Source organism: Buteo buteo, chromosome 13 (genome assembly GCF_964188355.1).
Source record: "Buteo buteo chromosome 13, bButBut1.hap1.1, whole genome shotgun sequence".
Classification (NCBI taxonomy): domain Eukaryota; kingdom Metazoa; phylum Chordata; class Aves; order Accipitriformes; family Accipitridae; genus Buteo; species Buteo buteo.
In genome coordinates, this window is record NC_134183.1 from 2,992,607 (window position 1) to 3,011,123 (window position 18,517).

Below are 18,517 nucleotides of genomic sequence, written 5' to 3' on the forward strand. Positions count from 1 at the left end.
TCAGCTCCCTACTTAAGATTTCCACAAAGATAACACAAATGCTCAGAAATCGTTCCTGCCAGTGGAACAAGTTAACTGAACCCAGACAAAACTGGCCAGGGCCAGCACCAAAGTTCAGTGATAATGAATCATGGCTGAATGCACCAGTGCCTGCTGAATGCCTCTATGAAGTGAGAAACTGTTCTTAAGGTTACAGCATGGTAACAGTCTTCATGTTTCTGCCTTAATTTCTAATACAGATGCGAAGGGGATAAGAATGTATTAGCATTAAGTGTGTGCCAGTCTCAGCATTACAGTATCAAAGGTAGATTTACTAGCAGAGAGATCCAGCTGTAGCTTGCTTTGGCACTGATATATAAGTCTTCCCAGTCCTCCCTCCTCAGCATTATGAGGCTGGAGATCCAGACCCTTCTAGAGACTTGCAACTTGCAGAATACTTAAGGAGGCAGGGTAGATCCAAAGGGGTTTATTCTCCCTGCTGACCCCTGTTATGTGCCCCAACATCAAAGAGCCAGGAACTAAAACATGCCCAGTACAACACTCCTGCTTGACCTCTGCATATTGATGCCACATGGGCCAGCTGGCCTGTGGGCTCCTGGAAGAGGAGAGAAGCTGAGCAGCATAGCAAGAAAGGAGAATGTGCCAATCTCCAGCTATAGCTCCCTGCTCAGTCCCAGTCCAACCCTGTGATGCAAGCCTGGACCGGGACATGTGTTTGTGTGGCTAGGCTGTGTCCACCCCAGGTGCGAAGGGTCCATACGAGCCAAGAGCTGGCCCATAGTTCTTAGCAGAGTTGCTATAAGAGCTTAAAATCAGTCAATAAAGGCACTTCAATTAAGTACAACAGTGAGGTCAGGTTTCTTGTTTTTCCTGTTTAACTAGCAAGTTTCAGGACAGTCTAATAATGAACCCTCAGAGCACAGCTTATTACAGCATCAGAAAGGTTGCAAAATTGCATACAACTTTGGTTTATTATACTCAATTAGTTACACTCCCTTAAAAAAAAAAAAAAAAAAAAGATGAAGGAACATGTCTCATAATGTAGGAACTTAATCCAAAATGTCTTGATGCCAATGACAAGATTCCCATGGCTTTCAATCAACTATGGATCCATACAGCTAATAAAAATCTGGGATTTTCACATATTGCTACTGGTGTTAGTCTAGTGTTTCCCATTGATTTGCAATTGGATTCTGTATGCCCTGCTCCCCTGTCCTGTTTTGAAAACATCTGCCTCAATGCATACAAACAGTCCTTTGTCTTTGCAAGTTTCTTGGGCAGGTATAGCTGAGCAGATACCAGTCGCACTGGAGTCATCTATGTATTGCAAAGGGGGAAAAGGAAAAAAAAACAACCCACATTTCAATTCCCAGCTTTTAGTCTTTGGGAGAGTGGATCACTCAAGCAACCTTGCAGTGGTCTCTGATCTACATCCATTACCTCAAACTCCAGCAACCATGTGCATAATCCAGGCTGCCTTTTTTGAACTGGCCGAGTCTGTTGCTAAATTTCCACTCATTCAAAGTCCTAACTCTCTTTTTACTACCTATAAACTGCAGGTGCTTAAAGTTTGATAGCGAGGTGAGAAGCCCCCTGCAGAGAAGAGCAGCAAATGGGACAAGGTATGCTATCTTCAGTGCTTACAGATTGGTGGTCCCATGAAAATCGGGACAAAAGTTCCTGTTAACTTAGAGGGTGCAGATAAGCCGTGTGGATGTCACAGACCCTCTGGCGTGTCTGAGAGGACGTTCAGACTATTGGGAGCTACAGAAGGACTCTAACCCTTTTACATGTGCTATTGCACCGGGAGAATATTTCAGTCTGGGGACTGAATAATTCACCAAGAAATCAGCTGGCCAGTGTGGAAATAATTTTAAATGAACTGAGCCCTTAGGTATTACATTAACTGGATCTCTAGGGAAGGATGTGGATTATTGCAGCTGAATAGAGCCCTTATTTATCAGATGGAAAAGGTTAATGTCATTTCCTTTCCTTTCCTCCATGGTTTTTCTTACCACATCACCATTTATGGATAGCATGAGGTGCAGACAGTGTAAGAACATGTGCTTGATTGTTTAAATGACCAGAGCTGTTACTTTAATGGGGGGGAGGGGGGTAAGAAATTAAGATTTCTTCTGGTTTCCTGGGGGGAATTACAGGGCTAGGAAACATAAAACACTGAAGAAAGGAAATGGGCTTGTGGAGCACCTGGTCTTTGATTTGACATCCAAGAGTACCTAACTGAATGAGGGAATTTTTGCATTCTCATCTACTGTGTGTGCATAATAAGAACCAGGATCAAACTAATCTAATATCCTTATTTCATACTTTATAAAGAAAGAGTGCATTAAGAAAGGTCATTTTTTTTACTCCTTAATGAAGTTTAAATACAGTTAAATTAAGTTCTACTAATAAAGAGTCTATGTTTTTTTTCTAATCTGCCTCTGGAGTCTCAATAGCTGTTGACCTAAAGATAAATATCAGAGCAGTTCGGCTATCTATTATATGCTTTACTAATGATGTCAACAAGGCAATTCTAATACCAGCTATGGAGACAATTTCCATGGCAATAAGACTGAGAGCAGTGAAAGCTTTTGTGGTAAAAGACTCAAGAGACCTAAGTTTATTTCCCTGTCTCTAGCACAGTATATCCTTAGGTAAGCCACTTAGGGATATCTTCCTAGTGCAGTAACAAAGATGGACCTAAACCGCACTGTCTTTTGTCAAAGTTCAAGAGAAGGATGATCGCTTCTCACCATTTGGGAATTCAAGGATGCCAGGACCTGGCTCCCTGTATGAGTCAATGAAAAAAGATGAGTATGGCACTTGTGTTAGGCTTCTGAGTACAGCCTCAGTGTCTAGAGGTATTCAGATGGCTCAGCATAGGTGTCATGCATATTTCTCCTTGCCATGCCATAGGTAATAGATAGTTTGAGTTCCTCACCACCCTCTTGTTTCCAGAGCCATCAGCAGAACTTAATGCCACGCTAGGCCCCATAAGAAGACGTCTGAATACAGCTGTTGGTCTCTGTGACTGCACAGAACTACAAGATGTGAAATTGCCTCCTAGCTTCGAGGTCCAGCTGCTTCCCTGCCCCTGAATCCAACTTCACATTGGAGCAAAACTCAGGCACACACTTTTCCTCTCTCCGCTTCCCACTATCCATAGAAACAAATCCAGGCTGAAGGGATGACGAGGGTCAGGACCTCTGTGTGTATGCTGGATGGTTCTGAGGTAACCTTTCTGGCCCCAGCTTGCCATCTGTGAAACTGAGTCAGTAGCATTACCTTACCTTGCAAAGGTTTCTTGAGGACAAAAAATTAATATCTGGGGGCACTGCGGCAGGGATAGCTAATTCCAGCTCTGAATGAAATGAGGAGAAAGATGCCCATTGACTTATATGGGATTTAGACTGAGCCCTTATTCATATTACATTAGCTACTGAACAGCCATTTGAGGATAGCAGTGAATAACTATTAATACTTGTGCAGCTAAACAATCAGCATGTAAGTCATAATGGAGTAAATTAATGTATATATCTAAGGTAAGCACACTGTGACTACAGAGTTGGCTTCATGAAGTGAGTATTTGCGGAATATGAAAAGAAGCACATGTCAAAGCTGAGTGCATCTGTTCTGATTTTTTTTTTCTTGCCCATAAAGGAACAGCTTTCCTGGACAACCAAGCGGCAAGATACTACAGCAAATAGTCTTTCACATAAAGCCAACCTTGACTTTGTTATAATTGCTATGTAAATATAATCCCACTCATCAATTAAATGCTACTCTCCTGGGCCGGAACATTATACATGTTCATTGAGATGGAATCCCTGTCAATTCAGTTTGCTAACTCAGTATTCATGTGCATTAGCCTTGGAAAAGAGAATGTGATTGCTTGAATAAATTCAGCCACTGCCTCCTGCACCCCTGTATCAGTTGACACGCGTCAGTCTGACTGTAATATGGCTTCAGAAATATGTTGCCATGGAAATCCTAAATATTCAGTTCTTGGCAGGGCAATTCAAATGGGATACTTGATAAATAGAAATAGCCCAGGCCTTGCCAACCGCATAGCTAACCCCTTGGTCTTAGGATGTTACTGCGAATCAGGAAGTCATTTTTTTCCAAAGTACTTGAAGAAAAAAAGTCTTAATTTTCACTAACATTTGTACTTCCAGGTTCCAGATTCCTTAGTGAGTCAGGAAATCTTTCTCAGAACTTCCCATTGCATAAGTGCAGTCTCTCCAGTGGGGTTACATTATTTTTGAGCTGTCTGGATCCAGCCAGTTCCACAGGCCAGAGGGTAATTGTTAATGGTCTCTGACTGCTTAGGTATTGCTACTCAGCAGTAGCCCTTGCACTCAGGATGACCTGTGCTTTCTGTCCCTGTACACCACCCACATGGGGCCAGCCGGTGTCTGACCCCTTGTTTTATGGTTATTGTTCTGTGTGACTGAACATTCTTAATAATTCAGCACAGTTCTATAGCTTTGCTGTTTCCTAAGCATAGTTGCAAACTTTACAACCCAAAATACAACCCATAAATAGACTTCCCTCTCGGGCAGAATCCAGCAGCTGTTTAACAACATACAACATCCCCCTGCAGCAGTTTAGCACAAGAAGTAATGTGTGTCATAGCTAATTAAGCTGTAGGCAATTCAGGCTGGAGACCAATTCTTTGCTCTGTGTTGGTGAAGCAGCACAACAGACCATTACTGGGGGCATTGAGTACTACTGTAATATTTTAAATCTCAGTAATTGTTACTGGGGAGGGGAAATTAAGTTTCACGGAGCATAGTGGACATCGTCCATAGACATTGAGGTGCTGGAGCGTGCCCAAAGAAGAGTAATGAAGCTGGTGAAGAGTCTAGAGAACAAGTCCTGTGAGGGGCAGGTGAGGGAACTGGGGTTGTTTAGTCTGAAGAAAGGAGGCTGAGGGGAGCCCTTATCGCTCTCTGCAACTACCTGAAAGAAGGTTGTAGTGAGGTGTGTGTCGGTCTCTTTTCCTGAGTAAGAAGTGATAGGACGAGAGGAAATGGCCTCAAGTTGCACCAGGGGAGGTTTAGATTGGATATTAGGAAAAATTTCTTCACCGAAAGGGTTGTCAAGCATTGGAACAGGCTGCCCAGGGAAGTGGTTGAGTCACCATCCCTGGAGGTATTTAAAAGAGGTCTAGATGCGGCACTTAGGGACACGGTTTAGCGGTGGACTTGGCAGTGCCAGGTTTACGGTTGAACTCGATGATCTTAAAGGTCTTTTCCAACCTAAATAATTCCCCGATTCCGTGATTCGCTGGTCCAGCGAGCTTTGGGGCAGGAACACCGGTGGGTTTGGTGGGGTTTTTTTTGAGCAACTTTTCTCTCCGAAAGCGCTGCAGGAGCACTTGGCCACCGCCTCCCTTTTCTCTTCGCCTTCGTTAAACGGCTGGAAAACTTCGGGAGAGGTGCCGAGAGGGACAGAAAAACTCGTTGGCCGGGGAAGGAGCGGAGGGCGGCGGGCCGGGGGCGGGCGCGGGGGTGGGCGCTATCCCTTCAGCACCACGGCCGCCGCCGAGCCGGGGGATGGGTTTCCCTCCGGGAGGGAAGGAGCTGGGCGAGAAACTCACCCCAAGGACTTTCAGGAAGGTTTCTGGGTCTCCTCGGTTGTCTTAGTTCAAAAGGTTGCAGGTCTGATGTGGTGGTTGAACGGCAGGCAGCGACTGAAGCACCACGCAGCCGCTCGCTTACTCCCCCCCCGCCGCCGACACCCGGTGGGATGGGGGGGAGAATCGGGAAAAGAAGGAAAACCCGTGCGTTGAGGTAAGAGCGGTTTAATGGAACAGAAAAGAAGAAAGTAATAATGATAACGATAACACTAATAAAATGACAACAGCAATAATAAAAGGATTGGAGTGTACAAATGATGCGCAGGGCAATTGCTCACCACCCGCCGATCAACACCCAGCTAGTCCCCGAGTGGCAATTCCCTCCCCCACATCCTAGTTCCTATACTAAATGGGACATCACATGGTATGGAATACCCTATTGGCCAGTTTGGGTCAGGTGCCCTGGCTCTGTCCTGTGCCAACTTCTTGTGCCCCTCCAGTTTTCTCGCTGGCTGGGCATGAGCAGCTGAAAAATCCTTTACTTTAGTCTAAACACTAGTTAGCAGCAACTGAAAACATCAGTGTTATTAACATTCTTCGCATACTGAACTCAAAACATAGCACCGTACCAGCTATTAAGAAGACAGTTAACTCTATCCCAGCTGCAACCAGGACATCTGATCTCAAGATCTGCCGTACGGCATTGCCTGCTTGGACCAAGTGGGATTGTCTCATTCTTCGGCAGCGGGGAGGAAAGGAAAGAAGAAAATGCCTTGCTCTCGGTTTAGGTTTCATGTGATTTTGTACTGGAAAACAAATTAACCTAAGAGGATTTTCTGAAGTTGAACTAGGAACAAAAGACAAGGTGAAAATGTCTGAATGTTGAAAATGCACCAAAGTCCCAAACTAGCAAATTCTTTTTCTGAATGTTGTCTTACTAAGACCTTTCATTAGCACTAAAAGAACAGAGAGAAAAGGTGCTTTTTTTCTGAGTTAAAAGAAAAGATTATCTGAAAACTACTTTCAGTAAAATATTGATTGTGCTTTCTCCTCATCTCAAAAAATGTTTCTGTACATGGAATTATGCCAGAAGAAAACTAAGCAACCATGCAATCTGTGGATCTGAGCTGGCAATTTAGATAAAACTATCATTTGGATTAATGAAGGTTAGAACTTCATTTCTTTAAGACATACATGTCTGCCATTATCTTGAACACTAGGGATTTCATTTTCAGATGAGACTGTTTCATACTCTACTATTGCAAAATAATCTGCCTACCAACTAAATAAACTCAGTTCGTTGCATGCTTGTTCACTGCTTCAAGTTCAGTCTTGAGGGAGGAAACAGCTGTCTTTAGAACTGAGCAAATACCTGGGAATTTAATAGCCCCCATGACACTAAAAATATTTGGTACACTTATTTTCAGGTGAGAATTTTTCCATCAAAGACAGAGAATTTTAAGTTTCTGTTCAAAATCAGGACCTCCATAGTATCCCAGTTTTCTGTGTTATATATTTAAGACATATTCATAGCTGGCCAGAAGGAATGCTGAAAAGAAATGCTCCTGCTTCTATTGAGAGAGGAAATTTCTAAACACTGGTGGAAAAGGTTACTTCAAGGACTGGATTTCTCTTCCTCTAATAGAGATCGTCATTTACATTTGGCAACTTTCATGCCTCTGTGCTGAACAAAGCAAAGAATTGTGCAGAGCAGATTAAGAATAAAAAAAAAATCTGCATCGAGAAGGACTGTGAAACAGGAGTAGGAAAATATTCTTGTCAGACAAACCCCTCTCACATCATGTACACTTACAAGCTAAACATTTCAGATACAACCATCCAATCTTCCTGCACATTACAAAGCACAATTGTTAAGATCTATAATGTACAATACTGCAGAGCATGGACTGCACCAGTGTTGTATATTCTGTAAATTGCAGTGGCTTTCAAAAGCGTGTGAAATAATCTTATCTGCAGTCACTGGATTGTACATTATTTATTTTGTTTCAAAATACAAGAATGATATAATGCTTTGTTGGCTTACTGGTGGAAATTGATTTGGGTTCTCAAATGAAGTGTGGTAAAAGTCTAAGGTGCCCTTACTGAATGCTTGCTCCTTATGTTTGAACCAGAAACACTATCTTCTTGACCAGGTGTTATCAATCACAGTCTGTGTGCTTTGTTCCAATTGCTATAAAAGTAAACAGATACAGCTCAGATTGCAGAATCTACCTGTCCTTCCCTAGCATCTATTACTTTTCCTGCCTTCCACTGCCCTGGAGTTTTCTTAGGTGCTTCATCCTTTGACTCGAATGAGGAATGGTACTATATGACTTCTTAAAAGATTTTTTTTTGCAAAGCTGAGAGTTCCTACGCAGCTCTGACAGCGTAGCAAGAACTGAATTGCCAGCAGAGGGGGAGAGTTAGAGAGACATTGTGATTTGATCTAACATCCACTGAAGTCAGGGGAAGTGTTCTCACTGACCGTGTAAATAAAAAGAAAGAAAAACCTTCCACTAGCTACATTTGTGTGCTGTTTTCTCCAATTCACGCTTTCTAGGTCCTATCCATAACACCAAGTTTTCCTTGCTGTTTAAAAGAGTGTTCACCACGTTTTCTGTGCAATAAAAAAAAAGCTCTGGAAAATGCAAGGCCCCATATGGTCTCATGAATAATGATTAAGATGAAAAAAATCCTCCTTGACCAGAACGAAAAGGCACTGAGCAGCTTTAAGCAGAGAATGCCGTATGCCAACCCCTCATGCCCCTAATAAATCTGCATTTGATCGTGCGCTGTAAGACCTTAAGCACATTGTAGAAATGGGGCAAATCCTCTTTTGGAATTTACTGACTTAAAAAAATGAAAAGCAACATAATTCCATTTATTTTAACATCATTAGATTCTGAAAAAGAAACCCTGATCATATCATGGAATAGTGTTATTGTTATTTCTATGATTGTGACTGCATTTTAACACTTGACACCACACATTGCTGCTAGCCAATTGAGTCTTTTGCTGTGAAGTTATACAGGAGATGAGAAGCATGTTAAGAGCTGGAGCGAGGCACAAAAAGCAGTTACTGCTTTGTACTTTTTTCCCCAAGAAAGTCTAATCTATTTATTGTCAGAATAATGCCACTGAGCCTGGATGGGGCAGTGGTGCTGGAAAATTATACTTTTCTGCTTTCTGTTGTATGTCTCTGAAGCATGACAAGGTGGTATCCTACCTATCCTATCCTATCCTATCCTATCCTATCCTATCCTATCCTATCCTATCCTATCCTTTAGTATCACCAGAATGTTTTCAGAACTGGCTCCTAGCATTGCGCTAAAAAAAACCCCAGCAAAACAACCAACCAAAAAAACAACCAAGCAAAAAACCAAAACTAAAACCCAACCAATCAATGAAGTAAAACCCCTACAGGGCTCAAGGTCCTGTTACACTGGGATTCTTGCTGCTGGCTCTGTCACACCAGCAGAGCCAAAAGTTAACTGAGGCACAAGGAGCTTGTCCACTTTTAATACAGACAATATAGAATTTAGCCACTTTTCATTTTCCACCTTCTCCTCTGGAACAGCGCTCAAGTAAGTTCCTTATCCACTTTTTTCTTTAACCACTTCAGTTCTGAAGCTGAGTTGAGGCAGCTCTGTTGGCCTAAGCAATTAGCCAGGAGAAAGCAATGAGCCAGGAGAAAGCAATGAAGATCTCCCCTGGTTCCTTTCTGATGTGTGTTTGCTTTCACCAACAGGCCTTTAACTCACCAGTGTCCTTTAAGTCCTATGAGAATTCCAGTTCTCACTGGTCCATTGGCTCCTTGGCTCTTTGTCAAGCCCTTCATCTTCAAAGCACTCCATCCCCTTTTGATGCCAGGGTCTTTATTTGCATTTCATAGCACCCAGAACAAGCTAGGCAAATACGTTTAAAGTCCAACATATGCTTTGTAGAATTGCCAGAGTGGAAAAAAAAAATGCTCAGGAAATGGAGAAACCCATGGACCCTTAACAAACATTAAACTCCTGACAAAAAGGAAGGCAAATTCATCCTCTGAAGACCTAGGTCACCTTTGAACAGACACAAGGTTCTTTATGAAATTGCCAATTCTCCCATTCTTTTAGAGCACAGGTTTATGTTTTGTTTGCTTGTTTGTCTCTTAATCTTTGAGCAAATTGCAAAATCTGAATTTGGCCATTGTAGAAACAGGTTCAAAGCTAAGTGACTTCCCACTTACTTCATAACCAAAGTGTCAGTCTCCTGAAATTCATGCAACGCCTCATTTACTTTTTCTATCTTATGATTCAGATTTTCATAGTCACTCAGGTCTGTTTTCTGACATCCTTCCAAGACATACTCATTTATTTCACCAATGCTCCCATTCATTTCAGTATTCTTCAGGTGGAGTAAAGTGACAGAATCTAGCTATATGTGATAGATGTTTTGGAAGTATCTGTTAGCCACATTATCATCCCTGCATCATCCCCTGCTTATGGTGCCAATGATGTTTAGGGCTAAATAAACAGCTGGATCTGATCAAAACATGGAATAGCAGAGTCGTCTTCCTAATCTAATAGGCTTACAAGAATCAGAGATGTATGAACTACTCCCAAACAGCTATTTATATTTTCTTTTCAGGAACTATGAAGATGGTGTGTCTTACACCAGATTCTGAAGTATTTACAGGTCAAATACTTTGATTGCCAATACAGCTCAAAGATAATATAAAGGAACCGTTTTACTCTGAGGGCAGCACATACCATGTTGCAAATGCTGCTTTAATATAAATCAAAATGCAAACAGCGCAGCTGCAGTGCCTTTAGAAATCTCCTTTCCAGCAGCACTCAAGAGTTTTGGACCTGCTTATCCTCACAAGGCAGCACACACACAGAAGTACAGAGAGCAGATTGCACCTGCATCTTCTTAAAGAACATATTGGGGCTGAGACATTGTCTGTGTAGATGGAGATCACACCTGACTTACAGGATTTACTCATGGAGTAAAATGGTATTCTGAGCAGCTGGAAACAGGGACAATTTGGTTCTTCTTTTACTGAAGTTTGTAAAACCCATTTCTATTAAAATGTTATTGTTTCTAAAAATGTATTATATTTATCTAATATGTAATTATACAACACAATCAACAGCTACTTTTTTAATGTCTTTAAGCACTTGTTTTAACTTCCACTCTTGATCTTCACTCAGATTTCCTTTGATGCATTACTATGGCTAAAGTTCAATTATATCATTTCCCATGTAAATTTGTGTCACAGCAAATAAAATAAAAAAAAGAGCTGAGCAAGTGAATCCTTCTCTCTGCAAACCAATTTTGAGCCACCCCATAGCATACACAGATATTTAACATTATTTTAAAACAAGCTTTCACACCATATTGACACAGTAAGCAGAGCAATTGTGGTACGAGTGTTGTAGTCATTTCTGTACTGTGCTGATGGGTGCCTGCCTCACCAAGAAACTTTCTTCTAGAATTCACAGCTTACCCGCGAGAAGCAAAAAAATCAAGGGTGCGGGATGAAAGCAAAACAAATGGTACAGCTGGTTTGTGTGAGCTTAGTGAAAGGACTGATGTAAATTCAGATCTTCATAGTGCAGTCATGCCTCTCCACAGGGAGAAGAAGAGGCAGACCTTTTCAGACTTGAGCAGTACAGAAAACAATTAGGAGGAAAACAACAGTTAAAAAGATCAAGGCTATTGCTGTGAAGAAAAAAAAGATGGAAAGCAGTGTGTGTGTACCGGTGAGTATGTGAATGTTTGAACAGATTCACCATGCATACACTTATACTCTGTACATAGATACTTTTTCAGTTCATGTCAAATTAGGATGAAGTTAGCTGGATGTATCTAATGATCTAGTTTAGAAAAGACACAATTAAACAATGCTTGCTCTTGACGGGTTGTTCTGCCCTACCAGAAGTGCAGAACACAGAAATGTGCAACTGCTTTCCCATGCAGAGGTATGGAAACAATACAAAAGGTACTTTACCTTTGCTCATGCCTCCATGAGGAAGTTATTTCAAGGGTCCTTTGTTTCTTGTGCGCCAGCAGCTGTGCAACTGTAAAGAAAAACAGGGGTTGGGTTAATAATAAAGGAAGGTACAAGCCGTAGACTCCAAAGACTCAAGTTAAACATTTACTCCGGTTTGTTCTTGTGAGCAAACTCAGAGGGTCTGCTTTGCTAACTGCTGGCATCTTGAGAAACAGGTGACGGCCAAACTGCTGCTCGCCCGGCGAATTCCCCGTCTGCAGCTCAGACACACACCACAGAAAGCTGGCTACCTGTGCGCATCTAGGCTAGGATTTAAAAAACAAGGAGGGGGAAATTCTCCCATGTAAGAAAAGCCCTTCATCAGTCAAATGGTACTTCAAATATTTACACATGGGATTGGATTTGGAATTACCCACTGATATACAAGTAGTATAAACAGGTTCGAGTTTATACTTACATTCCAATTTATTCATTCAGTTACTATTCTACAGGAAGTCTTTTGTTTCTATATTAGCAAGAGGCTAAGGTAAAGACTTCCAGTCCACACAAGAAGCGCAATCTCCTTTTCTAGCCGAGTCCCAGAGCAGGTAGCGTTACGTGTCGGTTCCTGCTGGCAGATACCTGGGAGGAGGTGAGAACCGGGGTGGAGCGCAGCCTTCCTCCCTGCCCAGAACCTCCGCCGCTTCAGGAAAGTGTACTAGCTACTGCTTTTCACTTTTCACAACATTACATTCAGGCTATTCATTTAGGCACTTGAAGATGCATTTAGGCACTTCAAGATGAAGTTAGGCCATCTGAATTTCTAGGTATGGTTCTGTACCATGCAAGGTCAGGAGCAGACCAGAATGCAAGCCCTGCACAGAGACCCTGTCCATTTCTGAACCTTATATATGAAATGAACCTGTTACAAAACAAAATCAACAGCAAGCTAGAAGGACTAAGCAGAGAAATGAGTTGGTGCGAGGTGGTATGATGTTTCTCCAGCTCACACAGCCAGCCATCAGCAGGAGTCAGTTATGCTAACTCACATTATTCTTGGTTTTGCTGAATCAGTCTCACCCTGTCTTGTATTTGGATACAAGAAGGCAGGCTCATTTCTTTTAATGACAGCTCTGCTCTCCAGAACTGTACTCCAGTAGCTGAGGTACGAGGCTATGACTTGAGAGATGAGTATAATTCCTAGCACAACTGCTAAGCAGCTATACAACTTAGGGCAAAATGCCCTTTGTCTGCCTGGTCTATTTAGACTACGGGCTCTTTGAGGTAAGACCAGTCTCGGACTGGATATTTGTACAGCACCTAATACAATGGAAATCCAGTCTCAGTTTGGTAGTTCTGTAATACAAATTAATAACAATAACTAGACTTGACTGCTTGACAAAAAGCAAATAGTTTGGAAAAAGCTGTCTTAAATCTTTCTATCCCACTTCCCCAGACAAAAAAAAAAAAAATCTACAAATGTTATTTCTTTTGGCAGCTGAAACCTAATCCTACCTTGGTTAGCATAACAGAGAGAACAGGAAGCGCTGTGAAGGAATTTTTCATTCCCTGGGACGTCTTTGATCCCCCTCCCCTCCCTTTTCCTATCAGGTAATTTTCAAATCTTGATGTTTCCAGTTAGTCTACGTATCTTCTTGTTTTGTCTACTTTGGTCAAGTGTTATTTAACTTCCATTTCATGGATGAAAAACTGGTCTGCGTTTAGACTTTGCTGTTGTGTAAGCCGGAACCTGAGAACTTCAGAATCCCAAAAGGGAATACAGTTAAAATTCACAGCCCTTGCTGGTGGAAAACCAATCATTACTTTGCTTTAACACAGACAAGGTGCATTCATACATTACATAAATGCTAAACAAATCACTTAATCATTTTCTGTTGCAGCCACCACTTTTTGTCACTTAGAGTTAGTGTCTCAGTTCAACTTTCCAACATACGGAGGAAATTTTTTCACCGTCATACATCTTGATTTATGCTCATCTAAAATGTGCAAAGTTCAAAACAAATTAATGTCTGTTTAATATTTGGGGTTCTGAAGGAATGTGTTGACCCTTATTTCAGTCCCACATGGAATGCAAGACTGCATCTCATGTGGGCAAGCTTTTGACAATAAAACAAGTAATAATTAAAATATGCATGACCCTCAAAGGGCTTAATTACCACACACTGCTGAGTGTAGCCTCATGCTTGTAGCAAAGACAAGTCTGTAGCGCTACAAAGCAGCAGATGACAACACACGCAAGATAAAAATGAAAACAAGATCATCTTGGAGTAGATAATACAACATCCCCTTTGCCTGCAGATGAATGTTCCCATCACACAAGCTGGAGCTTCAGTAGCATGTGCAAAGCACACCACTTGGAACTGAAGCAGCTGCATATGTACGCTCTTTTTTGCCTCGGCTCTTCCCACTTTGAACCAATCGCCGTTTGCCCTGCCTGATGACTGTAGCGTGCTGCGCTTCTTTCTAGCCTTGATTTTTTCAGATGGTCCTGCTTCTTCTACTTACTTCTTTACTTCAGTTGCCACTGGCATTGTCTGCACCTTCAGGTTACCAGTAAAAAGTTCCTTAGAAGTCAATAGGAGTGAAGGCAATAGCCTGCTGGAGAAATTACTCTGACTGTTCAAACAGTTCCACGACCATTTTACAGCTGCTCCTGGTCAAATACACTCCACAGTGGCAGTGACGGGGTTAGCTGCAGCAGTGATAGAGCATCTGTCACCAGTCAGATGGAAGATATCATCTGTCATCTACTTCAAGGTAGGCTCAAAAAATATCTGTACCCTAGGAGGGATTTAGCTCTTGATTAACAAAATATTTTACAGTCCCACAAGTCCATGTATTCCATCCTGTACGTAAGAGTACTTAGTCCCATTGTATGGATAGCAAACTGGGGTGCAGAGACAGCAAATGACTTTAATCAGTATAATTCTACTTCACACAAAAAAAAAAAATAATCAAGCAAAATACAATCCAACAGGGAAATTTCAATGAACTTATTTTTTTACTCACACAAACACAAATCTTGGTTTCAGGAGACCGCTATTGTGATAGTCCTCAATGGAATAGCAGGAGTTGTATCCATAAATCCTTATGCCTGGTCCCATACTACATGAGGCCCCATTATATCTTTTTTTCTTGCTAGACCATAATATACCTAACATTTACTAGTTATCGTGCATGCTGCCAACTCTCTGATAGAATGACTAACAGTAATTCTCCTTGGTAATAATGAAGAAACACTGCTTGCACTGGCAAGTAGTGCATGATAATCAACAGTGGTTTTGTCATTGATTCCTGTATTTGCGAAGCTGTCTATAATAGGAAGCCACTGGAACAGATACCGACTTGCTTACATGATTATTGCTACTGACTGCAGCACAGTTAAGCCTGAAAGATGCCAACAGAAGTTAGACTCAAGTCTTTTGTGTCTCTCTTTTCCCCTCCCTCCTTTTTCTTCTTTACCCAGAGATGGCCAACATTGCTCCTTCCTTCTCTTCTCTAAGAAAAGCTACAATAAAAGCTACAAAAAGTGACTGGAAGGCAGAGTAGATATATAATTTCCCTCCTCTTTATGGCTTGAACTTGTGAAAATCCAGGAACACTTTTATTATTATTCCGTGTTATAATAACCTGCACATGGAGGTAGATTCTAGGCCATTATTGACTCCACTGGTCCTGAAACAAGGACATTGCTCAGAGCTCCATTTACAAAATGTATATACCACTGTTCTGCACTCTTGCTTCCAGCTATTTATAACTCCCCAGTGCCTCGGAGCAAACAGCTGGGGAATGAGTTAGGGACTCAATGGCACTCTTAGGACCCAATGGCACTCTGCTTTTCTTTTCCATTTTTTCCCTTTTAAAATTGAATTCTTTTCAGCATTAGCAGAGTAAGACAGGCAAACAAAGTGTGCACAGAACGAGACAGTACAAAGGCGGTTGATACCACCAGCCTGATGGCGCTTGTTTGTCACCGCCTGCAAGTCGAGATGCTGTGGGGATGCGTGGCCTAAATAGGAGCTTGTGCCTCGAGGATCAATGTGCACTGACTATGCACCAACCTTTAAGTGCGTGTAATGGGCTGTGCTTGGCAATGACCCACCTTTTTTTCAAGCCCTTCTGGGGTGGTGGTTGCTAAAGGGACTTATACAGGCTGGAACTGCTCTTAACTTTATGTGGGTGACTCTGCTTCATCAACCTGTGCAAGAGCCAAGGACACGTTAGGTTCGTTCCTACTTATCTAGCAGAAGGACGGGAGAAGAAATTCTAGATTGTGACTTCCATCGTTGCAGGCTGTAACAAGAGAAGGATGGACTTGCTGCAAACAGAGGAAATTAAATGGAGATGCTTGCCCTTTTTTCTTTTATTTTCATATTTAAGAGTTCATTTGCAACCACCTCAGAAACATTTTCTCCCATTCTCAAACACAGACCTGTCCTTGGGCTTTCCAGGCTGTGAGGGAAAGGGAGGAGATCAGAAAGAAGATGTAGCAGTTTTTTATTATTTTAAGTGAAGTAATAAGCCTGGAAAATATAATCACTTACTTCCTTTGCTTGGCAGCATTTCTAGGATAAAATCACAGACCCTTCTCATGCACAGTATCACTGTCCTGCAGGTCCCAGTGTTTCACAGGAGCTTGTGTATACCCTTCTGTGTTTCTGAGCCAGTATTTCTCTCCCCTCAACTGGTAGGTATTTGCACTGGAAATGTGGGTGCTTTTGAAGGGGCAGCACTGGAACCTGCTGTGATGGGCACCCTGGCAGACAAACAGAAAAGATACAATAAATAAAACACCAAATGGAGGAATGTAATTGTTCTCAGTGAATGCTTTCCGAAAGGGACCCAGACCCCTTAAAGCTGAGTAAGCCCCCAAACAGCTTGCCCATGGGCACAGGCTTTATCGGTGGATGCTTTTCCACGTGGTGTCCCTCAGACCCCGCCGAGCCCCTCTGGGAGTGATTCCTTTATTCCACATTTTACATCCTCTTATTCCCAGACTGGACAATACACGTCCCACACGTGCCCCTAATGCTCACCTTCCTCACCAAACGGGCTCCTTATCCCCTCCTTATCTATGAAACCCCACTCTCGGGCTTTCCCATTAGAGAAATTAAAAAAATAAAAGGTGACAGGCTTGCAGTGCAGGCAGGGGCTGCCAGTCTGTGCGCTGAGATGTAAGGCACCGGTGTGAGGCCACCGAGTCTCTTCAGAAACCACTTTCCTTCCGTAATCACAGACAGGAGCCATCACGGGAAGCTTTGGCATCCTAAGGCAAAGCAAATTCCTGCCCAGGTTCCGACGGATTTTCTTTAGTTTTTTTGGAAGTCGAGGAGTGAAGAGGCGCAGGGCGAACAGCACACCGTCAGTGACGGAGTGGTTTTTCCAGGGGTTGAACCTGTGTAGGAATTACTGACAATTCAGAATACAGTCAGCTTGTCATTATTGTAATGCTAGAGAACATGGTGGTTTGACCACTTCCCTTCATCCTTTCCCCTCCTTTCCAGCAGGATTTAAGAGAGATCAACTGACAGAAAAAAGAATTTGAGAAAGTCATTGGAAAAAAAAAAATGTTGGCAAGACTGTACAGATAATAAGACTTAATGATTTTTATTTCCAATTTCATCTTTGTGCTTTCTTGTGGAAACAGTCTATTTTGGGGTGATAGTTTTTCATTTTAAAAAAAAGAACAATTAGTGGAATGAAGCTGGAATGACAAACTGCTGCATTGTCAGATCCTTTTATGCAACTATTCTAGTAGCCTTAATGAGTTGTAGGCATGTTTTTTCTTGCCTGTGTGCCTTCCTGGCTTTCAAAGTGCCAGTATAGGAATTGTTATTTTGAAAAGCAACTCAATAAAATTTTATTAGACAGAACAGGCTGGTTCTGTCCTGGGATGGACCAATTGCAGTGTAGGACGGAGGAAGAGACATGCCAAGCACAATAAGGAGTGAAGCGCTGGAATGTGACATTGGTATTTGTCTCCGATTGATTCTTCACCTTGGAGGAAAGATTTTACTCCACAGGAAAGTCTTTCCTCTTCGTTGACAACTGGGAAATAATAGAGTTGTTCATCAAACAGTTGTCGTAAAAGACAAAAATAGCTCTGAACCCCTATAACAGCCCCTCAGCAGCCCTAGGAAAGACCTTTTTGCTAATCCTGTCAGCAGCCCTGCCAAGCCAGGACTGTTCTCTGTGCTGCAGTTTCTGGTGCTTTGGTTAAGCTTGTTGCAAATGTTCCAAGAGATGTGGCCTCTATCATTTCTCTTTGCAGACTGCTGCAGCCTAAGAAATAGCGGTTTCAGAAAGGTTTCCCTGCTATCTAGGGCATTAGTTTCCTTGACTTCACCCCATTAGTTATAGCTGTGTTTCATATATCCTACTAAACTATCCCTTTCCAATGCTGGTGCTACATTTGGTAAAACAAGGCATGCAAACCAATCGTACTATTTTACTTTCATGAATCAGTGTCTCCAGCTCAAAATCATTGTTGTTGGTCACTTCTGAATGCTGTCCAATCTCATGGTGTTATTTTTGTATAATATTACCAAGAACTAAATACTCTCATCTGTTTACAAATAGTTGTTGAGATACTTCCTTTTTCTTTCACCTGCACTCTTTTAACTTGTTTTTCTAATCCTTTGGCATATGTAGTGGATGGAAAATGCTATATATTAGTAAATTCCTTTTCTGCACAGAGTAATGTTAGACTGAAAAAGCAGGCCTGAAGCCTGGGGTCAGTTCCAGGTTTCACATGACTGCAGCCAACTGTGGTGTTCACCTACATATAAAGATGCAAATTATATTTACCTGCCTTGAAGAGATAATATTTAGTAGCAAAATGCTTTTTTATAAGTGTTCATAAATGCTGTTTACATCATACATCACCATAATCAGATTTTTAGCTGCGACTGTAATACGATCTTGTAAACTGGCCT